This window comes from Ambystoma mexicanum, chromosome 3p (assembly GCF_040938575.1).
Source record: "Ambystoma mexicanum isolate Mex_15411 chromosome 3p, UKY_AmexF1_1, whole genome shotgun sequence".
NCBI lineage: Eukaryota > Metazoa > Chordata > Amphibia > Caudata > Ambystomatidae > Ambystoma > Ambystoma mexicanum.
In genome coordinates this window covers 1223159434-1223184987 of record NC_090925.1, presented here as the reverse complement: position 1 = coordinate 1223184987, position 25554 = coordinate 1223159434, and the positions used below count along the sequence as shown (strand labels likewise).

The 25554-nt window shown below is 47.7% G+C and overlaps 1 protein-coding gene and 1 long non-coding RNA gene across 4 annotated transcripts in view; one reads left to right on the top strand and one right to left on the bottom strand.

The window, feature by feature from the left end:
• Positions 1-25554, bottom strand: part of STING1 (stimulator of interferon response cGAMP interactor 1) — a 417814-nt gene that overhangs the window by 373581 nt on the left and 18679 nt on the right. Inside the window, exon 1 of one of the 3 annotated variants that reach the window (XM_069652676.1) lies at positions 11729-11871. The exons of the other annotated variants lie outside the window; for them this stretch is intronic. The gene's annotated coding sequence lies outside the window, so the exon portion shown is untranslated. Of the gene's footprint in view, positions 1-11728; positions 11872-25554 lie in introns of those variants that run through there. 3 annotated transcript variants of the gene reach the window in all.
• The window catches only part of LOC138581382 (uncharacterized), a 46490-nt gene continuing 32839 nt past the window's right edge, over positions 11904-25554 (top strand). The window contains exon 1 of the long non-coding RNA XR_011304543.1: positions 11904-11998. This is a non-coding gene — a long non-coding RNA (uncharacterized lncRNA). The remainder of the gene's footprint in view (positions 11999-25554) is intronic.

Below are 25554 nucleotides of genomic sequence, written 5' to 3'. Positions count from 1 at the left end.
GAACCGTCCACCAGCCCCATCTCATTGTCCTAGTAGAAAAAATGGACAAAAGTTGGAGATTCTGCATAGACTTCTGCAAGGTGAAAAACATCCCAGCCTTTGATTAACTTTAAAAGTGAAAGGCGCTAGAGGCGCAGAGAAAATAAAAGAAGGGAACTTTAAAGTGAAAGAAACACAGAAGGGTATGAGTGACCCGAAAAGCAGAAAAGGGTGCGAGTGAGCATGAGAAAAGGGAAGAGTGTGCAAGAGTCACAGTAAAGTGAAAAGGAGCAAGAAACAGGTGCAAGTGTGAACAAGAAAGCAAGGAGAAAGTGTGAAGGTCACGGAAAGTGTGAAAAGGGGTACAGGAAACCCTAAAGAAGGAAAGTCAAGAGTATGGTGAAAGAAGAAGAAAAGGAGAGGGGTTATTCATTAGCTTGGTCACACTAAGGAGGAGCAAAAAACCTGGCGTTCTTGAAAGCCTCTGATACTGCCCCTAAAAGAACTGTAACTAAGAGGAGACGCATTCTAAGAATGTTAACTTGCATGTTACATAAAAGGGGCATAATCTTAGGGAAGGGAACCCTGAAACGCAAGAGAGTTATTGTAAACTGAACGTTTGTTTGAATTGCATCGAAGGGGCCTGAGCTTGCTGAAGGGAACCCTGAGGGGCCTAACTAACCAAAATACTTACTTTGAACCAGAGAGACACAAGCTTGAGGAATGGAACCCAGAGAAGTCTATGAGGATCTGTGTTATATTTTGTTTTGTTCGACAATTGGAGGAATTGACACTTGGGGAAGCAAATTCTAAGGAACCAAAGGCGTTAACAGTTGTTTGAGAATATTACAAAGACACTGTGGAGAAGGGTTAACGTACAACTCTTTTTGATCATACTGATTATTATGACATTGGCAGAACTGCACCTGGTGAGAAGACCACCTGAAACCAGCTTTGGTTTATATTTCTCTTTGGGTCCACTATTTTCTTTTTTTAAGAAGACGTCCTAACGCATTTTGTCAAAGAGTGAGAGCATACATAGGTTTAGACACAGACGGATTTTGGCTTTGGATTTACAGACATCGATGGCCCTTAGAAACATCAGTTGAGGGAACAATCACTTTAGAGTTAGGGCCAGTTAGGTATTACACCAGCCCCGGAACTTTATTAAATAAAGGTTTTGAAACTATTCTCCTTGAGTCTGTGTCTCTATTGATACCATGCCTGTCTCACACAGTGAAGAAGGACAAGATTCTGTTTGTTCATGTGACATGTATAAGAGAGGAAACTCCTACGGAGAAGGAGGACCCACTACACAGAAGCAATGCTCTGCATCCTTGTTGTCATGGAGGGATGGAGCCACGACGGGCCTTGGAGCCTGCGGCAGCAACGAGCATGATCAAAGTGCGAACTGAAACACCTGAAGGTTAGTCTTCCACTCGACCGATGAACTAGGGTCAGAGAAGGAAGCGAGACAGCGTTACCCGTGTCTCATATGGTGACGCAACCATGAGCGAGTTGTGGTGGGCCGGGAAGCCAGTAATGGATGCCCAGACCAAATCCTTGGAAGGAGCCCGAGTCCTCGAGCTCCAGATACGTTGGACCATAGCTAGAGCCATGGATAGCCATGGGAAAGCGAGGTTACAGGAGCCTGAGAAACCCGATGGAGAGCCCATCAATAAAAGGTACAAATGTTATAATTAACGGATGTGAAAGCTATCAATGTTGTGGGAGCCTGAGAGACCTGAATGTGCAAATACCCTATGAAGAGGAGACTGAGGAAAATACGAACATTGTGAATAAGAGCTGTGAAAACTATTGCGGTTAAGGGAGCCTTAGAAACCTGAATGTCCAAATACCCTGTGAAAAGGGGGCCGAAAAAAATATGAAATGTGTGAATAAGAGCTGTGAAAGCTATCGACGTTATAGGAGCCTGAGATCCCGAATGTGCAAATATCCTATGAAAGGGGGACAGAAAAATACGAACATTGTGAATAAAAGCTTTCGCAAGCTATCAAGGGTACAGGAGTCTGAGAAACTCGTGGGTGCAAACATCCTATGAAAAGGGGATTGAGAAAGAGATACGGACACTTTGAACTAAGACTGAGCAAGTACCAGAAGGTACATAACTCTGTTTTGGTTGTTTTCATTAAATCTCAGAAGAATGGAAATGTTTACAACAAGAGACAATTCCTTTGATATCCGGAGAAAGTTAAATCCTATCTTGATACAAAGACTGGGAAGAATATCCTGTGTTCTGAAAAAGGAACCTTTCAAGCCCTGAGCACATCTTGTATAGATTGGGCCAGGTCGACGCCCTGTTGAGGCTATTGAACAAAGCCTCCAAATTCCCTTTTAGTTAGATGTTTTTATAAAGTGATAGGGCCAGTTAGTGGACAGGATTCGGACTGAAGAACTTTATTTTGGACTTGAAAGCCCACCTTAGCTTTTGTTTTGTAATGTTTATCTCCCTTGTTTCTTCAAGGTCACCTTTAATGGTAGAGCAACTGTTTTTGATTATCCTATGGACCTCAAAGTGTTAATACGTACGCTAAAATCGGATAGTATGCATATCCTTGAACCTACCGGCATCTGTCACCTGAAATCATCCATACGCTATTTTTGACTTTTTTTTTCCACACTCTTGGAAGTGGCAGGGTTCAGTCATTTGTTCTTTAATGATTCTATCTCAGTGGACGGTCACTTTATTACCTGCTCTTCTCTTTGGCTTCTTTTGGTTAGGCCCGTCAAGTGCCACTTAGTCCTCAGTTTTTATTTTCTAACTGCTTTTCCCTCTGCCAGTTTCATCAACTCTTACATATCTCTGTTCTTTTTTCCATCCTACGATCATCAATTCTCACTTGTCTTCTATGCTTTAAATTTTGCATCTTTTCATGTCAAACTTTACATCTCCCCAATTCCTTTTGTGTTTTCCCAGTATGTGTTGTATCAAGTGCACCTTACTTAAGTTTCTGTTAATGCTTCTCTTACATTGGATCAAATTTGTTGCTAATTCGCTCTTGTTATTATGTTTGGCGTATATAGTTACATATTTTGGATATCTGGAAATTCACTCCATCAATTGCTTGCATCCACAAAACTCATCTATCCTTGCCCGAGTCGCTAAAGCTTAAAGCGTTCTGGGTTCAGGAGGTGGTTGCTAGTCCTGCCGATTGAAAGAAAATAGAGTGGTAACCCTCATTAATAAAAGCCTTCCTCGTAACATTCTTCATAAAGAATCTGATAGTAAAGGTAGATGAGTCTAGGTGAAATTACAAATAGAAATGAATATTGTATCCATCGCAAATGTACATGGGCCATCGATTCCGGACTCAGTGTTTTGGGATACCATTAAACAAATGGTCCTTCAGTCCAATCTCACAAACCTTAATCTTTGTGGCGATTTCAATAACATTATTGATCCTTTCATGAATAGAGTTCTAAATGTATTTTTAAAAGCTCATGATCCGACAAATCTTTCACACAGTGTTTGCAGGGGATCAGATTGGTGGATACCTGGTGGTTGTCTCATGTTACCGTATTTCAATCCCTTCCTCATGATACACTACCTCGTCTGGACTATATATGTGTGGTGTAAGGAAGGCATTGCATCAAAGTAAGACATACACAAGTGATCATAGTTCAAGGGTGTTTATTAAGCTGTAAAATGGGTGAGAAAGGCCTAAGCTACACCTAACTCTAAGATGGGAACAAGCTACGACCAAATAATAATAATAAAGTCCTAGTGGCGTCTAGTCAAATAAAAAGGGCCTATACTAAAAGAAAACGATTGCCAATCCTTACCGCTACGATACAAAAGAGTGCAGGATATTGTTCACAAGAAGGAAAAGAAGTGTTCACAAAATGATAAGTCGGGATTTTATGGCCGGGTCTCCCTTGCCCATGTTTTTAGCACTGGACAAGGCGGGACTCTCGAGCAGAGTACATGCCTGGGCTTCTTCAGCACGAGGTTACAGTTCCTTTTCCAGTATCAGTACCTTCTGTGCTTAAGTCTCTTCTCATACAATGTCTCTTGCTTCAAAGGGCAGGATCCGCCAAAACAACAAAACAAAGATTCCTTCTGGTAATCTTTACTTGGGGTGAATACCTGTCACCCTTGGATCTCCCTTAGTCAGGCTCAGACCAACCAAGGGGCTTGCTGATTCAAACAGATACTTCTGAAGGGCGATCTCGTCTCGCTGGGTCACTCTGTCAACCTACGGCAAGCGCAGGCTTTTTACCATCACAGTTCACACAGCGTTCCCCTCAGCCGGGCGCAAATGTAAGTTCCACAATATTAACAAAACTTCTGCAGCGTGTCAAGGACCTTCGATTGTGCAAAGGATTTGATTTGACCCTTGTATGACCAACCCTACACCTTACACCTTCCCTATGGCCTCTTGGTACTTGTAGTTTCCTTTACTCATAATGTTCAACACAGTCTCTTTGTTCAGGAGAGGGGTACCAGTCAGAGACCTTCGATTGAGCACCCACGTGGCGCAAGACCACTCTTACTCTGGTACCAAGATTGTTCATACAAGACCTCTTGTTTATTTTATCTTCTTACTGTTGCTACTTGCAACCTTGAGCCTAACACAAGCCGGTTCACTATCAGCCTCTTCTGACTCACCGGCTGTGTTGAACTCATTGGCAGTTCCCTTTTGCTGCTGGAGTCAAGGACAGTACCTTGATGGCCAACCCGCCTCCCTGCCCTGGCAATCAGTGCGGGAGGGTGCCATGTGGCGCTGACATCTGTCGCACCAACTGCCAGCTGCGATTCCCGTTCTTGCGTATCTTTCATTGGAGGCTTTGCGGGTCTGGTTTGATAAGGGCATTGGCAACTCCCTCCTTGATGTCCTTTCAGGTCTTGCCGCCTTTCTCCTCTGTTTGAACTGCCGTCCTGGATTGGCTGCTTCCTCGTGCGTTCGGCCTTGCTCAGAGTGTCCTCTTATGCTCTTCCTTTTATCCCTATGGGGAAGGGAAAGGGTAGTCAGGTGTGTGTAGTTGTCGGTATTTGTCCAACTCTGCCTGACCCTTGTGTTGGGACATGTCAGGTAAACGGCTCGGGTATTAGTCCGTTGGTGGGGTAGAGCTTCTAAGTATCCTACTGCAGGATGGGGAAAAGGTATTATAGGGAAGGGGATACCGCGTCTCGCACTTCGGTGTCTCACTTCCACCCCCCCCGAAAGCCCCCATCCAGGTGATCCTCCCCCACTGGTACACCCCCAAGAACTGGATCCAATAGTGATGGCCGTTTCCTGGCCACCTGGATGACAGATCCCCGGGTACCGGCGGGTTAGTCACCTTCAGGTTTCTCACAGCGGCCAAGACCCTTTCTGGTGCTATAATGGACCTGAAAATTCCAAATATCATCATATCTGACCACGCCCCAGCCATTACCTCACTTGACCTGCTTGATAGTCAAAAGAAATCTAACAGATGGAAATTCAATAATGCCCTGCTACAAGATGAGCTGTTTGAGCCGTCGTTCCTCACAATTCAACAGCAGTATTTTTCAAATAACTTGGACATTGATACATCTATGGTCAACAATGGGGATGCTTTTAAAGCTGCCCTGAGAGGTCATGTCATAGCTACTGTTATAAAACAGCATAAGAAACATAGAAAATATTTGGAGGAACTTTTCAGAAAACTCACGATCCTCAAAAAACAGTAGTATCAATTTCCCACTGAGCCCACATGTCATAGGGCCTCATTACAAGTTTGGAGGTGAGCCATGCCCTTAATTCTCTTTCCAAAATCTTAGAAAGACGCTGATCCCCCCAAAAACTATAGACCCATCTTCCTTATTAATGTAGATTGCAAAATCTTTGCTAACATTTTCTCCAGCAGAATTGAAGCTTTCCTTCCCAAGTTAGTCTAATCAGATCAGGTTGGGTTAATGAAGGGGAGGAATATTGAATCCAATGTTAGACTGTTATTTGATGTTATTCCTCTTGTGAAGAACGATAAGAAGGACAGACATGGTTATGCTGCTATTGCGTTGGATGCCGAGAAGGCCTTTGATAGAGTAGATTGGAACAATCTTTTCCACGCACTTCAATGGCACGGATGTGGCACGGGCTTTATCTCCCTTGTTAAACTCTTCTATTCAGACCCCAGATTCTATCTTTCTCAATGGACAATTATCTTGCTTTTTCTCTCTTAAGAGGGGAATTAGTCAAGGTTGCCCCTTTCCCAAATCTTATTTGTCTTCTCTTTTAAGCCCCTACTAGAACTTATTAGCAAGGATATACATATTCCTGGTATCAAAAGTGGCAAACATGAAACCAAGTTTGCGGCATATGCCGATGATATATGTATACTTCTTAAAAATCCCAAAATAAATATCCCTAACTTACTTAATAAATTAGACTTGTTCTCCTCTGTATCTGGATATAAACTTAATAAGGAGAAGTCTTAGGTTCTGGTTTTCAAACACGAAAATGATCCTCTGGGTCTCAAATGGTGTGATAGCTCTTTCAAATATTTAGGATTACAATTTACATTAACGGTTGGCAGCACGATTAAACGTAACACAGAGGTCTTGCTTGATCAGATTAAAGATCTGATGTTAAGTTGTACCCCTTATATTTGTCTTGGTCGGGACGTCTAGAGACTATTGTGTGAGTGCCTGAATTCCTGAAACACTGGCATCAAGTTGCAGCCGATTACTTAATGTCCACTTGAGAGAAAATGAAAAGAAAGAAAAAATGCTGTTTCGATTGAAATACAAAGAATAGACGGCAAGTGGACAGTGTGTCTAAAAGTCAGTTGACAGAACACACAGCAATGTGAAAATGCAGGCCAGCCTTCTTCTGTGCCCAAAGGGATGCAATCAGTAGTGATTTATAACCGATTGGCACACATGTGAATCTCCTTCTGGTTTCACTCCAGGCAAGGAAATCCGAATTCAGGTAATCCAGTTTGAAGCAGACACGCCTAGCAAGTGTTGAAGAATAAAGCTGAATTATTTACAGGCATTGGAGTCATGTGCCTTGCTTGGCATCTGGTTGTTGTAGTCCCTCTTGGACCATTGTTGGCTAGCATTGTATTCTCTTGGACCCCTGATATTTTGATAGTGTGGGGTCACTGGAGGCCCAAACAATCTCGCTCTCACAGGGTTTCCACCTGTCTGTTTCCCCCTCAGAGAGACATGGCAATAGGTTTTTTCGCCCAGTATTCATCATGCTTTGCTCTCTGACTGCTTATTCACCATTGATCTGATCTTTTTTCCCAGCATGCATGCATCACATTTGGTTCTCTCAGTAAATAGTAGAGTTTGAAGAGACATATTTTCCCAGCATGCATCATATTTGGTTCTCTTAAAATGTGTTAGACTTTGAATAGGCTTCCTTTCCAAGCAGGGATCATAGATTGCTCTCCCCATGGTTTCAAAAAGTGTTGTTATATTTTCAACAGAGATAACAGTGGACAGTGCATATCATCATGCATCGCCGATGCCTAGTTCTTGGGCTGAGCACTGAATTCCTTGTTCCTCTCTTCTCTGTGCTGTAAAGGTTCTCTCCTTGAGGTGCTGCTTGCTCCATCTGGCTTTGCACCTCCTTCCTACCTACTAGTTGCCAGTTTGTGGCGGTGTTCACAGGCTTCTCATTCACTCATCCTTCCATCCTACTTTGTGTATACACTCCCGCTTCCTCAGTTCCTTCCACTTGGTGCCCTTAATCATCGACTTCAAACTGCCACCTGCGTCTTGCGGCCCCTTGCAGGAAAAAACACAGCTGGTGGTTACTCTACTTCTCCTGGCCAAAGTGCCTCCACCTTCACCCCCAGGCCTTCTCTACCTTCACTGTAGCCCTCTATTTACCTTTAGGGAGGCCCGGGGGCCACCAGGCTGTCACATGGTGACCAACTTAGATGCTTTTGTTGATATTGCTTCCATCGAAGGCCCTATTTGCCACAATATAAAAAAAGTCTGGAACAATAATGTACATTTATATTTCTGTATTATATCATTTTTTCTAGGGAAATGAGTTTGCCTGTTAAAAATAAATCACTTTCATGGTGTGAGGCGATTTTCTGTACACCCATAAACTTGGAAAAAATGAAATGCAGCCCCATGAACAGGAGTTACATGTTTTTAACTGATCTGCAGCTCACCAAAATGTCTTCAAGTTAACAAGGTGGAATCATTTCATTGGCACCACCCACAACTTTTTCAGGCCAATGGCAGGGAGCCAAGACATGCTGAGGTTTTGATTGGATGTATACCCCCAAGCACAGGTCTGAAGATCCCGCCACCTCACTTGCACTGCCAGAGGTTGCACGGGGACACAAGGCTAGTGTAACAAAGTAGACACAGATACTAGTGCTCCGGACAAAACAGTCCCCTGTGTCTATCCTAGAAAGATGCCCTTCTTTTTTCCACTGGGTAACTACAGGAAGCATTATCATGACCCCTGAGACAACCCTCCCCGATAACCCTGCAATATACTCCTCTATGCAATGTCCCATTAGCTTTCATTAATTTGAGTTTTCTAACATGTTATGATCCTTGTCATTTTTTCCACAAGGATGTCAAATTGTGTGCTGCCTTGTAGGGTTTACATCTGGATATTACACATAGATGGTATATGAGACTAATACTTTGAATGAAATTGTTGCTTTTCCAGATGCCAGTTTACATTTTCAAAAAATAGAGTGGTGTGGTCATCATATCATCTCTCAGTCATTGATTCTAGGATCCACTTGTAGGATTGTCTGGCGTGTAAGACTTTCTCATGAGTGAAAGTTGGGGTGCTACTGCAGTGGGCATCCTGAAGCTTGCCCCATTGTAAGGAGACGTCCGGGTGTAATAGTACTGTATTCTCTATGGTTCTTGCTTTGTAGTATGGGCATGCCAGGCACTGTTTGAAACTTAGCATTGGTTAAAAATGTATATTTGGGGTTGGGGGTTGCTTGCCGGTTCCCTCGTTAAGAGGTAAAGCAAGACGTGATTGAAAAGGAGGACTGCCAGCGGTGGTGCCAGCAACATCGGAGAGATACAAAAATGTATTGCAGACCAAGCAGCATCCACCCTGCCCTTCGACCCTTCGACCCTTCGACTGCATGGTGCGATCGCTGCGTAAGGAGTCTCCACCAACCAGTCCCCCGGCAGGTGTCCATGGCTCTCTTAAGTCACTGCAATTGCCCTTGATTGATGCAGCATCTGGGGTGGTGGGAAGCGAGGCAAGTGGGAGACCACATTGGAGAAAGTGGCTTTTGCATGTGTCCACTCAGCAAATACGAGGAACGGTGTGGCCATAGAAGTATCAATGTGATCCTGGGAAGTTAGGAGTGTGCCTAGCACCCACCACATATTTCAATGTTTACATACTCCATGTGTGGCTGCTGCTGTGTATGCCCCAAATAAAATGTATGTTATTGTATTTTCTTGATATATGTAAAGATCATTCCTTGAAACTGGCATAGCCCTGAGTAGAAACACTTACTCTCAATCTGTTTCCTTAACTAAGGTCCTGCCACGGAGCTCCACAGTAGACCACTGTTGGATACAATGACCTTATTTAGAGACCTGGCAAGCAGAGCTTCTCCGGCTGATCCGATCGGCCTCCAGGCCACTAGTCCAGAAAGCACGGAGGCTTTCTCATACATATGATATGATAGGTTATTTATAACACGCTTAATACCCAGAGGTTTCTAAGCGCGGACCCGGGGATTGAACCTGTGTTGCTCCGTGTCGTCTTGCTAACAAGGTGAGCATGTTGCCCCTGAGCTATCCTTCACAAAATAGACTGTCAAGACAGACCAGAGGTGGCATGCTATTGGGCAGAGCTTCTTCCACCAGACAGATTCACTGCACCGGCAGGCCAGCCACCAATCCTGCCTAACAGTGGCAAGGATGGCAGGAGAGTTGGCTCAGTGCTAGCAGGGGCATCCTTCCTCGTGCCCCCATCTCCCAAGCCTAACGATTCGCCGGGATCTCTGGCCCGGTTCGGTCCAGTTGGAGGATAGCAACCACCTCCACGCTGCCGGTAGCACTGCATAAGGGACCGACCTGTGCTCTCTGAATGAAGAACCTGAGCGCAATGCAGGAGACAACATGCACCACCATCCTATCTGTCTCCATGAAGGGCACAAGTAAAAAAGCAAAGATTAATGCCACACCAACCTCTAAAGGACACAGGACAATAGCTCAAGCGTAACATGCTCGCCTGTGGAACTGGTCCAGAGACAATTTTAACTGCAAGTGTGGACCATTTAGCCTGTTTGAAAGAGCAACTGTTCACCCCACAGCAATGCGGTAGGAAATTATTGGTAAAAGGGAAGCAAAGAGATGTATTATTTGGAGAGGATTGGTACAACGGCCCACCTATGACGCAAGGATGAACTTCTGCAATACCCGCTGTTTCCTACATGGTCAGGAGGAGGGAACAATGGTGCCAGCCACTGAGGAGTTACATGGTCGAAATGCCTTCAACGGTAGAGAGCCTGGTAGACAAGGGAGCCCTCCATCCCCCATCAGATAACATCAAGTAACTAAATGCAGCCCCCATCAAAGAGAATATTAAGAGAGATGGTGACTGAGTCCAGTCCCTTCAAGACTGTGAGTGGCAATTGAGAAGCAGAGGTGTCCGAACGTGGCTAATTCGGACAGTGGTGTATACCAACAATACCAAAGGCAGCTCTGCGTCCATAACCGCCTGATTTGGGTCATTGTGTTTTCACGTCCGTCGACTCTATGTTTTTCCTTGTAGTCTACTTCATTCGGACATGGTACAACATCTCCAACAAGAACTTAGCCATCAGTGCAGAGGTCTATCGGGCATGAATGATGCCAGAGAGTGTGTTACGGGATAGGGATAAGATGAAATTCATGACAGTAATAGAGCTAATCTTACCAAAATAAAATTCCCAGAGGCAAGAATATTTGCTCTGAAGAGGAGAAAAACATGGAAATTAGTAATCATTACAAGGTTTAATGTCATTTGTTCCTTCTATTAACCTAGTCCTTTGCCCCCACTTCCTCTATAAAATGAGAGGAGCTCTGCCCCTATTTCCTCCAAAGGATGAGAGGAGCTCTGCCCCCATTTCCTCCAAAAGATGAGAGGAGCTCTGCCCATATTTCCTCCATAAAATGAGAGGAGCTCTGCCCCTACTTCTTCCAAAAGATGAGAGGAGCTCTGCCCCTATTTCCTACATAAGATAAGACGAGCTCTGCCGCTATTGCCTCCATTAGATGAGAGGAGCTCTGCCCCTACTTCCTCTATAAGATGAGAGGAGCTCTGCCACCATCTTCCCCCAGTGCTTGAACTCCATGAAAACAGAAATTCTTGAGCAAAGAAAGGCACGTTATTTATCCTATTACCTACTCCCTAGGCAATTCATTTCAAGCTTTTGCAAATATGAGCTATTTTTACATCCATTCTATTTTGTATAACAAATGTTCAAATGCTTAATTCTGTCTAATGGTTAACATCTATTTTCTTTTTAGATGCTTTTATTCCCCCAACGCCTTACTTGTCGAAGTATGTTTGTAGTAATTGTAACAATTGCAAATGTACACCAAGGCTAAGTGGTGAACTCTCTGATAGCCCTCGCTTCTCCCGGGAGTTAGTTTGTTCATATCAAGAGGCTCGCGTGAAACGGAGACAAAATACCTCACGAGTTGCAGCAGGATGGCTTGTGTTGCCCGTTCCAAAATGTCGACTCACGAAATACGGAACACAACATGAGAAAACAAATATATATATGTGTGTTACTGTCGGCACATCCCTCGTGCACTCACCTTGGGATTCCCGCCAGACAGCAGCAGGCGATGTTAAGCCAAGGGAATGATAGAAATGTTTTCTCTCTATGTAGGCAGTCGTGCTTTTCGGAAGACGGCAGTTTTGGTTTCCGATTACTCGTCTCGGGGGATGTGCGTTTGGGTGCAGCCAGAAAACCGCGAAACAAAACCGAAACCTGGATCTCTGAGAGAAAAGGCGGCAATGACGAAGGAAAGTGGCCTGTCTCTTTTATCGGGCAGCATTTGTACGGTGGGCGTGGAGCCGCGGAGGTGACTTTTTTTGTTTGTTAAGGAGGTGGGGAGGCGTGGGGGAGAGGGGGGGGGTGGGTGGGACATCAAATACGACATACCAATTATAAAATACCGTTAAAGTTTGAAGGGAAGCATAGTGCCCATCCGGCAGTAATATGGGCACGATTCCACACATCCACTTCAGCCACACACCCTTATTTACACTCAGTCTCTGGCATGGTAAGACAATGTGACTTGCATACGTCATCCTACGGATAGCAATTTTTCCAGTTCAATATTTAGCTTCACAAGAAATTTTGACAAAGCCAATATAGTTTTTGTGGAATACCCCCTGTTATACTGGCGCACGGGCTTCACCTTCACGGCACACGGGCCTCCGGTCGATGACGGGCGCACGGGCCCTCTTCGTCCTCCCAGGCACACGGGCCTCTTCCTCTCGAGGCGCACGGGCCTCACCTTCTCAAGGCGCTCGGGCCTCAGCTTCTCGAGGCACACTGGGCCTCAGATCAGCGACGGGCACACAGGCCTTCCTCGGTCACTTCTGGGCTCACAGGCCCTCCGACAGGGCGCACAGGCCGCTGTTGGGCTGCGGGGCACACGGGCCCTTCAAGCTGCTGGGCACACGGGTCCTTTTCTTGTGTTCCTCTTCACTGCGGGGCACACGGGCCCTCCTCCGGAGCTCCTCACCGGTCTCTCTCTGTTGTGGGCGAACGGGTCCTCCGTCTCCTCCGTTGCTGGGCACACGGGCCCCTCCTCACTGCAGGCGCACGGCTCTCGGCAGCTGCCGGGCACACGCGGCCACCATTGGTTGCTGGGCTCGCAGGCCCGTCTGTCTTCACTGCGGGCTCTCGGGCCCCCGGACACAGCTGGGCACACGGGCCCCTGTTGCTGCTGGGCACCCGGGCCCTCCACTACTGCTGCTGGGCACACAGGCCCTCCACCACTGCTGGGCGCATGGGCCCTTCCCCACTGCTGGGCTCACGGCCACGGGCTCTTCCACACTGCTGGGCTCGCGGGCCCTCCTCCACTGCTGGGCTCACGGGCCCTTCCACACTGCTGGGCTCACGGGCCCGCTTTCACTGCTGGGCTCACGGGCCCACTTTCACTGCTGGGCTCACGGGCCCTCCTCCACTGCTGGGCTCACGGGCCGTTCCACACTACGGGCGCACAGGCCCTCCGTTACTGCGGGCGCGCCGGCCCTCGGTCACTGCGGGCACACGGGCCCCCGGATGCTGGTGGGTATTCAGGTCCTGCACCCGTACTCCTCCGTTGCAGGGCTCCCGGGCCCTCCGTCTTCCTGTTCTGCTGGGCGCACGGGCCCTCCATTATTGCTGGGCGCACAGGCCCCTACTGCTGCTGGGCACCCAGGCCCTTCTACCTCCCGCATGGGGTGTCACCCGTACCATTTCCTCCACGGCGTGGGACGTTTCCCTTCGTCGCCAGTTGTTATACTGCTGAGGTGGGCCATTCACACGCACACCGAATGACAGACACAGGAGCCATTGCCTCTCCAACCTTCCCTTTATTCCTCCATGCTCTTACTGCCGTTTCCCTTCCCTTGCTCCTCCCCTTCCTCCTGCCTCCCGCTCCCTCCCATAGTCCTGGGCTTCCTTCTTAAAGGGGCTCTGTTCTATTTCCACTTACAACACCCCCACATGCATAACATCCATAACCATTCCCTGGATAGCACTGTCGTACCCATGCTCTGAACCCCCAAAGTTGTTGCACGTATCTTATCAAAATATTTACAGTAAATTAGGTGTTTGAGTGTTTCCTTCTGAACCACGTTATCACAAAAGCGGCATCCTTTGAAAGCCTCATTTGCAGATTTATTTCCCCATTTCGTGATCCTTTGATAAGTATGCATCAACTTCAACTTGAAGCGAAGACCTATATCGCGCAATTTACAACAGGGACATTTTAAGGGATACATCCTACGAAGTACACGTTTTTCCACAAACCTAGTAGCTTCACTGCAAAGCCTTCTTGTGGAGATTGCTTCAAGGGTTTTACACCAGTTGACCTCAAACAAACGCCTTTTAACATATATAATACGATATTGGAGATCGGCCGGGGTAAGCCCAAGTTCATTTAGAAGTTCCACCAAGGTCTCATAGTATTTTACTACTGAGCAAGGATTTCTCTCTAGAATCATTCTTTGGAAATCCTCATAGAAGGAGTTTGATGGAGGTTACAGCAGGTTGGTCAATAGCCGCCAGTGATATCTTGTGGAAAGAATAGTCAAACCCAGCTCCTGTCGCAGTACAGAGTTGGGAAGAGACTTAGCCAATCGCAGAGTGCCTTTCCAAAGATACCCCTGTAACTGGTCGAGGATGATGTCGATCTTTGCTAAGCACATATACAAACCATGCAAAATAATCACCCCGACTTTTAAAGTATAAAATTCCACTCGTCCTTCCTCTCTGCTTGCGACTGTGCTCCCTGGCACATTCCCTCCCCCGGCTCGGACTTCGGTCCAGCCTCTGAATTGCAAGTCCCACAAGTCCATGCACTGAGTCCCATAGTCAATAGGTGGGGTTTATACGTGTGGGATATGGAGCAGGACAAATCTGAAAAAGCAAATACAATCAGCTGAAGTTTGCGAACAGTGGGTACCGCCAAGAATGGTTGAGAGTGCAAAGGCAGATACCTAGCTCAGGCTGTATCTCTTCAACGCCTGTGCCCTGTGCCCTTTGGTCCCCTAAAGTACGCCCCACATTACCTTGGGATCCATCTTGTAGCACCAAGATGTCATTGTGTCTCCTCTTTCACCGCCATGGCGCACCTCCGTTCACAGGGATTGCTTGACTGCAGGGACGAAGCTTCAAGAGGTTTATGGGGGGTGAGGGGGTGGGCTCAGGGGAGGAACACCCCTCAGTGTTTACTCAGTTGTCGGATTCAGAAGGTACAGTTTGATGTAAAGATGCAAATTCAGATTAGATGGTCAAGAGTGGATTTTTCGCCTGGCTTTATTCCTGTAGCTGTGATTTAGCGCTCTATTTTTATTTATTTTTTTATTTTATTTTTTATTTGTTTTAGTTGAAATAAATCAACTTTTCAAATACAAATACAAAATATACATATAAAAATCAAACAGTGTGAAATTTAAAACAAGCAGAACTCAGTATAAGCTGTATACAATCTGGTAATGACAATTTTCTCCCATGTTCGCTCATGTAGATATGCACCCCAATATGAATAAAACAATGATAAAGCAAACATAAATCGGATTCTTTGGCTTTAGCAGGGGGTCAAAAATGATGACAGATGTCACTTGATCTCCAAATTTAAACTTGATAAAAAGTTTACAGTGGCAATCTGTAACGGTAAATATCCTGAGCCCAATATTAGAGACCAGGACAAGTCTTGGGGCGCGAGACGTAGATAATTACAATGTCTCGTAAAGTGAGTTACTGGTAAAGATCGAAGAGCGTTACGTTCCGTGATGAGGTGCATCAGGGATTCACGAGTGTCCATCGAGGTGCAAAAACGACAGAAATTCATCGATCTACTCAGCAGTCTCCTTTTAACTTGTAACTCTGGTGATCCATAAGTTAAACCGTAATCTTAAGATACTGTTCCGATATTTGTGTGATGGACAGCGAATTAAATAAGCTGGTAATGTACGCATTTTTATGTGTGGAAATCGAATTTCATCAGCGTCTTTATAAGCAAGACATCGAGCTCGGGTCAGAATCCAATCTGTGTAATATATTTTCAATTTAGCTTTGTCTGGATTCTGCAATAATAGGTCTAATGAGACATCTGACAGAATTAGCACACGATAGACACTCGTCAACCAGGATTCAATGAACAGCTGTTTGGACGAAAAGATGTATGACGAGAGATGTTTTAACAATACTTCGAGTGTAGTTGACAGTAAACATTTTCTAAAGAAAGAGCATTGGCGGCAATTCAAGATGGCCTGTACAGAGACTAAACCGCTCTATTGCCAGGTGCAGACTCCACAGCACAGAGCAATGAATGGGAAATGGGTGATGGGGGCGAGTCACCCTGTGGCGACCCTTTCATAGGCAACATTCCACTTCCGAAGGAAAGGTGCCAACTGTTAACTGTGACGGGCCACCTGCATTTCAATAGCGCCCCGTAGTAGATGAGTGTTTACTTTGTGAAAGACGAGGTCAATTGAATTCCTTAAAAATGCACAAACCTGGCTATGTGTTTGACAAACAAAAAAAAAACTTTTTTGCAAAGCTGCAATTTTATCCACGTATGCAATACATTTTGCCTGCTTGTTCCAAATAATGAAAAAAGCAAGCACCCTTATTACATAATATAACCAACCCTCGAAATACTATGCTTTCATCTAAAATGGCCGAGCATAGAATAGGACATCTAGCCCCGCCTCCTTCTCGTGTATTCTGTCACGTGCAGCTCTCCCAGATTTCCAAAAAACACACACAGCAGAAGCTGCTTCCCTCACACTGCATGGACTCTTACATGAGCAAGGCGCTATATGTAAACTGCTGCACCCATCATCAGTCTAATTGTGGTCTGCACCATGCCATGCAAAACCTGCAGACAAGTGAGTTGTCTGGTCAAGATTTGGGTTTTCTTTGCATTCTGAACTTGTGGGCAAAAAACATACTTTATGGGTACAACCATGCCAAGAAACAAATAAGTGATGGACATAGTATGGGGCAGTGTATATCTCTGCTTCAGAACCACCATATAGAGTACGCAAGAAGGCAAGTAACTACAAGTCTGAGAATGCAAACTGCTCTTGCCTGACCAGCCAGTTCTGCATGGAGGTGTCAGACCCACCATGACGGGGCTACTTAGCAATACTGAAATCTTGGTTGCAAAATAGCCCCTCCCCGTAGATCCTATATCTCTCAACATATTTGTCATGTTGACGTTGCCCTGGGAGCAGGAGGCGGGGCGTTGGAGATAGGGGAACTGATGTGGGGAGGGGAAGTGACGGGGAGGGGATGGGGGAAAGGCAGAACGAAGTTGGATGGTAAGAAATAAAGCCGTGTTTAGCAGCATCCCATGTCTGTCTCTGTGCTGCGACACTTGCGCTCCAGGGCCTACCCGCGCTCCAACATTGGCGACGAGGAGGGCGGCCTGGAATGTGCGGCCGCCCTCGTAGAGAGTGAAAGAGAGCAAGGGTTCGCATCATACACGAGCGGGGAGAGGGGTGCCCCAAGGATGGGACCTGACCAATAACCAGGCCCACTTCAGTGAAACCTGGGCGGCGGCGGTGATTGCGGAAGGAGGGGAGCAGCCTCAGAGCGTAACGAAGGTCCGCAGCGGTGATCTGAGGAAGCAGCACATGTGCCACACGGAGCGGGGAAGCTCCAGATCAGCACGTGTTTGCTCCCACACACAGTAAGTGCTACTCGTGCCCCACCCAACCTCCCAAAGAAACTCTGTGGATGGTGCTCGTGCCCCTATTGGCAGCCATCCTATCCCAGGAAAAGCAGGCTCAGCCAGGGCCCAATGAAGAGGGGAGAGTGAGGCAGAGGGCCTCAACCCAGGGACCACCTCCAGCTGATGGTGCTCGTGCCATAGTGGCAGCCATCAGGGAGTGAGGGAGTGCTGGCAGGAGGCCCAATAAAGACTCAAGGAACACCCCAAGCCAAGTCACCCACACACAGAGGAAATGTTGGGTCAAGAGGGCAATCAAGGGGAACAAGCTCAAGGAAATGGGCCCCCAATTCCAGGCCTTCAGATACCAGATCCAGTGCCATACCATCTGCCAGACACGCTGGCTGCCCAAATGCCAGGTGCGTTCGACATCACTGACACCAGCAACATGGGTCCCAGATGGACAAAGTGGGTTAGAGACTTTGACCTATACATGGGAGCCACAGGGCCGATTGCCGACGCCAGGCAATTCTGCATATTGAAGCTCGTGGTTGGGTCCGCCACGCGCGACATTATAGATGAAATGCCCCCTGACTCCATAGACTCTATCCAAGACCTCAAAGACGCGCTGGCCGCGTACTTCGCTCCACACACCAACGTGGATTATGAAAGACACTTATATCACAGCACCAAACAAGTTAAAGGTGAGATGATAGACGCATACGTAATGCGACAGCGCACAAAGCTAAAACACGGTGACTTTGCCAATTACTCAAACAACGAGGCCTTGAGATCTCAAATCATATCCGGATGTGATTCGCAGGCGTTCCGAAGAAAACTACTTCAAAAGTCCTGCACGCTGGAAGAGATCCTGGCACTCGCGAGAGTCAAGAGGGCCATAGACTCCCAGGTAGAGAGTTTTGGAGGTGCAAATTCAGGGGAGAACTTGAATAGGCTAGAAAAGAAGGCAGAGGAGCTCTTCTGGACAACGCTGTGCATCCTGTGCCAAGGAAGGGCACTTCAAAGCGGTATGCAGATTATTCAGGGATAGGGGGAGGGACCGACCCAGAGACAACCCATCCAGGTCCAAAGTGCAAAGCATGGGGCCATCAAACACCATCCCGCCTACAGGCGCCCAAGACATGACTACCCAACCAAATCCTCATCCATGAGAGCGACTCAGGGTTCGACAAGCAAAGGAGAGAAAGAAGAGAAAGAAGAAGATACATCATGTGTGCAAGACCAGAGCGCAGGTCAAGACCCCATGTGCATTACCTATTGGAGCAATCCCCCACAGACTCGGACCCCAGCTCATCTGGGAGTGACCAGAAGAAGAGAGCATACGTGTACGCCCTAGGCAACCCCACTGCCACGGTGCACAGCCCTACACTTGTCATCAAACTTATCGAGCAACCGACCGAATTTCTCATTGACACGGGAGCCACGGTGAACGTGGTCAGTGAAAAGATATACAATGAATTGCTCCAGAAGCCAAAGCTACACCCCGCAACAGTAGACACATACGCCTATGGCGCAAAGGCACCCCTAAAGTGCCTGGGACAATTTGATGGTCATTGTCGCTACAAAGGACGTGAAATGAAAATACTGATACATGTTCTGGCCACCGAGACTGACAGCGGCTGTGTCCTAATCTTTAAAGCCGCTGCTGACATGGGGCTCATTCACATCTTGTATAACATAAAGGTTCACAAATACATTGACCACGTTGAAATGGTCAACAACTTGTACCCCCGGATATTCAAAGGCATTGGCAAGCTAAAAAACAGACAAATCAAACTCCACGTGGATGACTCAATACGCCCTGTAGCCCAACCTTCCCGGGGAATACCCATCAACATCCAGAAGAAGGTAGAGGATGAGCTCCACAAACTTTTGGAACATGACATCATCGAACATGCCACAGGCCCCACCATCTGGGTCTCCCCGATAGTGCCTGTGCCCACAAAGGGATCAGAAGCCATATGACTGTGTGTGGGCATGAGGCGTCCAAATCAAGCCATCGGGCGGGAGAGACACCCAGCGCCCCTGTATCACAGATATGATCCACTTACTGAATGGAGCCAAGGTATTCTCCAAGCTCGACCTACAGAAAGGATACCACCGGATGGTATTGAGCCCCGAAAGTAGAAACATCACTACGTTTCTCACTCATGTAGGTCTCTTCAGATATAAGAGGCTGAGCTTTGGGATGTCCGCGGCCACGGAAATATTCCAGGCCGAGGCACACAATGTCATCAAACATATCCCGAACTGTCTCAACTACAGTGACGACATACTTGTCTTCGGCACTGACATAAACAAGCACAACAAAACTTTGATGAAAGTGTGCAAAGCCCTGAACGATGCAAACCTCACTTTACACCGAGACAAATGTGAATTTCGCAAAAGCACACTGAAATTCTTCGGACACGTATTCTCGGAGACGGGCATGACACCAAACCCGGAGAAGGTGGCAGCGCTGAACGAAACCTCAGGCCCCACAAATGTGTCAGAACTGCACTCTTTTCTCGGCCTGGCCAGTTACTGCAATCGCTACATTCAGGACTTTGCATCCGTCAGTGAGCCGCTGATACATCTGACGCATCAAGATGTGGCATTTCGATGGACGGAAGACTGTCAGAAGGCGTTCGAGATCATTAGAGAGAGGGTCGCAAAAGCATAAAACATGGCCTATTACGACCCCAACCGAAAGACTGAACTGACCGTGGATGCCAGCCCTGTAGGCTTGGGAGCCATACTAGCCCAAGTGGACCTGAGAGACCCCTCCCAAGCACACATCGTTGCGTATGCTAGCCGGAGTCTGTCCACCACCGAGCAGGTGTACTCTCAAGCAGAGAAGGAGGGGCTCGCAGTCGTATTGGCATGTGAGCATTTTCATTTGTTTCTGTACGGGAAACCGTTCCGTAGCCCTGCTGTCCCTGTACGGAAATCGCCAGGCAAAGATGCCACCCATAATTGCCCGTTGGGGCTGAGACTACAGGACTATGCATTCAAGATAGTACATCAGCCAGGGAAAGGTGAAAACCCTGCAGACTTTCTGTCCAGGAGGCCCTGGGAAGGGTGCGCACCAGAGCCCTACGTGGCAGACAGGTACCTCAGATACCTCATACACCAGACCACCCCGGAGGGAGTAAACACAGAAATACTAGTGAGAGAGACAGAAAATGACCTCGCCTGCCGAATCATTTGCGAAGGACTCGAGTCGGGACTGTGGCGAAGGGCAAAAGAGAGAGGGAGAGCAGCAGAGGACGTGATACAAGAGGACGTCGAGCACCTGATACAAGTGAAGGACGAGCTAGCACTATCCGAGGATCATCTCCTGCTGAAAAACTGTAAACTAGTAATCCCAGCAGCCCTGAGAACAAAAGTCATCCAGTTGGCCCACAAAAATCACAGAGGCATGGTATCTACCAGGCGCATGCGCCGCCAGAAAGTTTTGTTCCTCCACATGGACTCCATGGTGGAGGCTGCGCTGAAAGCTTGTCCCAAGTGCCGTCTTATCACCCCAAATCGTCACCCGGAGCCACTGATCATGTCTGACCTCCCCCAGGGAATATGGGATGCCATGGCCGCTGACTCCTTTGGCCCATCGAAGGAGGGAAATACGTCTTAGCAGTCATGGATGAATAGTCCCAATATCCGTATATCATCACTCATCACGTTATTCCTGCACTGGACCACATATTCTCGGCCTACGGAGTGCCCAAGGTGCTCAAGACGGACAATGGACCCCCATTCAGTGGGCATCAGTTTGCCCAGTTTGCAGAATACCTCGGGTTTCATCATCGGAAGATAACGCCCCTCTGGCCCCAGGCAAATGGCATGAAAGAGCGCTTCATGGCCAATCTAAAAAGAGCGCTGCAGATCACCAAGTTGACCAGACAGCTGTACGAACAAGTGCTGATTCAGCTCATGAGAGACTACCGGGAAACGCTCCATAGCACTACAGGGAGGACCCCTGCGGAGCTGATGTTTGGTTGAAATACTCAGACGAGAATCCCGCAGGCCAGTCAGATCAGCCACCCACCTGCACTAGACTAGGAGGTGTGGGAGCGGCATGAGGCCGCAAAAGCTTGCATGAAAGCATATGCAGACACCCGCCGGAGGGCACAAGTGCCACAGATCGAAGTGGGAGACGTGGTCGCAGTCAAGCAGCCTCTCACGCACAAAAACACATCTCCATTTCGAGAGGAACCTCCACTCATCACGCAAAAAAAGGGTTCCATGATAAAGGCCCAAGGTCCAGAGGGTTCAGTCACCCGGAACTCTTCCCATTTCAAGGGGATCCCAAATTTGGGAGAGAGGCGCCTGAGTGGGCGGGTGCGAGCGCCCCTGGAATACGAGTCGGATGACCCATATCAAGGGGATCAATGGGACACTGAAGACTCTGATCAAGAACCTCCGAAGGAAATTGAGGGCGGTGTACATTCTCCAGCGACCTTCAGTGCACGCCCGCAGAGAGCCCGGAACAAGCCTCTCTGCTGGATCGAGGAAAAGTTCCACCAGACCAGCACCTGTTGTGAAGAGTCTGGTAACTGCTTAAAATGGGGGGGATGCCATGTTGACGTTGCCCTGGGACCGGGAGGCGGGCATTGGGGAAAGGGGAACTGACGTGGGGAGGGGAAGTGACAGGAAGGGGGTGGGGGAAAGGCAGAACGAATTTGGATGGGAAGAAATAAAGACGTGTTTAGCAGCATCCCGTGCCTGTCTCTTTGTGCTGCGACACGTGCGCTCCAGGGCCTATCCTCGCTCCAACAATATTGACACTCCGAGGCTGGTAAAATAGTATTGTTTTTAATGGGGGAAATCCCATTGGCGTCTATAGAGGACACGGGCCTTGCCGCGAGTGGGTGACGCACAGATGAGCTGAGAGGAGTGATACACAGCAGGCTGTCCCAAAGTCAAGCATTAAGATACTCCAGCAGGCAGTGCCCCAGGCCTGCTGCACTCTGCACATCTGCTATGTGTAGACCAGTGTGTGCATTGGGGGAAACGTCACTATTGGGCAAGATGGCGAAATGGCGTGAGCTCACAGCCCACCCAGAAGACCAGCAGCACATCTGGCAACTTCCATCTGGTTCGCTCTGTTCTTCAGAAAGGAGTGCATATGAAAGCATGAAGTTAGATGACAAAAGTGCCTGTTAGTTTGCAGACATTACTGGCTTTCAAAATGTTCTTTCTTGGGAGTTAATTTTCCATGCAGGCTATTAATCTGTGGCTAGACGATCCAAGTCACGCCGCTTCCCCACATGGCTCTCTTCTGGCTAAGATATGCCCCTGGCTGGCCTGGCAGTGTGAACCCAACAGATCAGTTCTTTCCTTCCACATTTCCCCATGAGTGGAGGCGACTGGGCCCAGCAGATGACGTCATCAATTCACAGAATGTGGCCCGCCATTTCAACAGAGCCCATTTTTGATCATGTCTACATGTCAGTAATGGCTGGCATGATCCTTGTTTCATTCACCTTAGACACGCGAAGGGCACGCATGGTGTCTATTCTGCGACTTAGAGATATCGCACGTACACACCTCCGCAGCAGGCTCTCAACCCACTGAGCTGTGTTGCCATCGTAGTCTCGCATGCTCAGGTATATGCTGTCTGCACACGCCCCACCAATCAATCGCTAAATGATAAGTAGGGACAGATCGGCGGTAAATCAGTGAAGGCAGCTAATTTTAACAGATACCCACTCGTTTCCCTTCCGTGAGTTGGCGTGTGGAGACCGACAGATACATTTTTAATCCAGCACCTCGGCTGGTGTGCCTTGAAATCGTGTTGCAGCTGTGCGCTTTTGCCCTTTCAGGGGGGATTATACTTGCTGCCTTTCTGGTCGATGCACCATGACGTATGGTGCATTGCAAGTCCGATGCGTTGACCACATCCAAACACATGCACACGGAAAGCGTTGCACTTTGAGCACGGCAACATTTCCCACAGAAATACTGCTCTGCTCGTTTCCAGTTCCTGCCACTTGCATCGGTGGTAGGTTGGCCGGATTATGGGTGCTGGTAACATGGAGTAAATCCCCATTCATGGGACTACATTGGGGACTTTGAAGAATGACCATAGGTGGCAATTCCACCCATCTTTTTCTTCTGCTGGGGCCTCCCTCTGGAACAGCCTCCCTGCCTCTCTGAAACTTGAGAAGAACCATCTCCAGTTCCAGAAGCACCTCAAAACCTTTCTCTTTGCTTCTGCTTTCTCTCCTCCTCTCCCCTGCTGATCTCCCGTCTGATAATGCACTGGTCACCTCTGGTTCCCCTCTGATCTCGGGCCTAGGTCTCCTCCTCGCCAGCTGGACTCCGCACTGCCCCCCTGGCAACCCTTGCACTCGTGGACTGTTTCTGTATCCCCTCAGCCCCTACTAGCACTTGACTTCTGATGTCTGCACTTACCCTTCACTTGCCACCAGCTGGCCACACTTTTATTTAATATGTATTGTCTATATTTATTTTACTGTTATCATAGGTACTGCACTGTCCCCTCCCCCCTCCCACCCCGCACTTTTCCTCTTTCCCCTTACCCTGTACTTGCGCAATCTCAATGTCACCTGGCCTGATCTCAATGTCACCTGGCCTAGTAGGATCGCTGTCTCTGTCTTCCCTCTGTTTCCCCTCCCTTGCCTCGTCGCGCCTTGAAACACTTGTGTATAGGCGCGTTATAAATGCCATCTCATATCCACCTGGAGTAATTATGCCAGTATTTGGAGGTAAAGTAGAGAAAATACCTCCAGCCAAGTGCTGGATGTTTTTTTCTGCACTTAACCTCAAAACTGTCAGCATGGCAGCACGGCAAAAGATGCTGTAATTCCATTAGCACCACCTGGTGCTGGAACACCATATCCGTAGTTACCCTATAGCCTACTTCCTGGATTACAAATTATAGGACCAGGAAAGCTGACCTGCAATCACAGCTTCCCCACTTCGAATATGCGATCCTGGCCCAATCACTTTACATCACTGTGCTTTAGTTTCCTTATCTGTTTCCTGGAAGTGATTGCTTTAGATCTGCACTACACGAGTCCCACTCATTGATTTAACAGACTGTGATGTGGAACAATACTGATCATGCGCATAGTGTGACTCCTAGTCAGCCATTTTGAGACCCGTCTCCTCATAGACGAGGTGAACAAACGGACACTGCAACGTTAGACTCATGGGTGTAGGATGACGGATCTGTTTCTATGAAATGACATAATAAAGTGATAGTTGCCAACTCGCCACACTCCCCTTTTTTAGCTGGGTAGTGCGCATAGCTTGTTGGGAAACACTCAGACCCACACCTCCCCAACATTACTGACTGAGATGTGCCCCTAGCTGCTCGCCTGGGCAGGGAGCATGCCCGCAGTGGGCTAGCCCTCAGCCCAATAGCTCTTTGCTGGCCAGCTGAGCTGGACACCCCGCAGAAAGCTCTGCTTCTCTCGCAGTCCTTCTAGGCAACAGTCCCTGGAGCGGGGGCTGCTTGGGGCCCGCCCAAAAGGCCCTGGTGCATCTCCACTCCCAGAGCAGGCGTCTCCAGGCACAAATGCCGTGTTCTCCTGCCCATGCCAAACAGAAGCCGCCTCCTCTATGTATCCTACCAGTCTGGTGGCCCGGGGCACAGGCCACAATGGGACAAGGCAATGGGGAAGTGGGTTACAGATCAGTCTCCCCCAGTCCTGCATGGACGGGCAATGAACAGGCCTCGAAGCTAACCAGTACACCTCTCATAAGTGTACATGTCATTTATAAAGAAATGTGTGTAAACCAGACTGAATATAGTAAAGGTAGAGTCCCGCATACTTTGCGCTTTTTTTTTATTTTTAGGAAGGATAAATATCTACGCAATTGAGGTTGTGCAAACCACTTGGATTTATTGTTATAAACTAGACATGTGGTCTCATGTGGTCAGCCGACACGTGTTTCGACCTGTTGGGTCCTTGTCAGGGCTGTGGTTTTGAGTACACATGTACACAAGTGATAACTGTGGCAGGTGATGCTTTGTGACATACGTGCAATGATAGTGGGAGTAACCCGTGAGTAGTTAAACACGTGTGAGACATCCATCATACACTGTAAAGCAGAAGTTACATTGCAATAGTCCGAATAATAATGTATTCGTACATGTTTGTACAATGCTAGCAATCAGACAATGCCCAGAGGTTATTGTGGGGGAGAGCGGGAAAAGGAGAGACTAGACTGAATACAGGAAAGAGGCTGCTTTCCCTTATCCCTTATTGCCA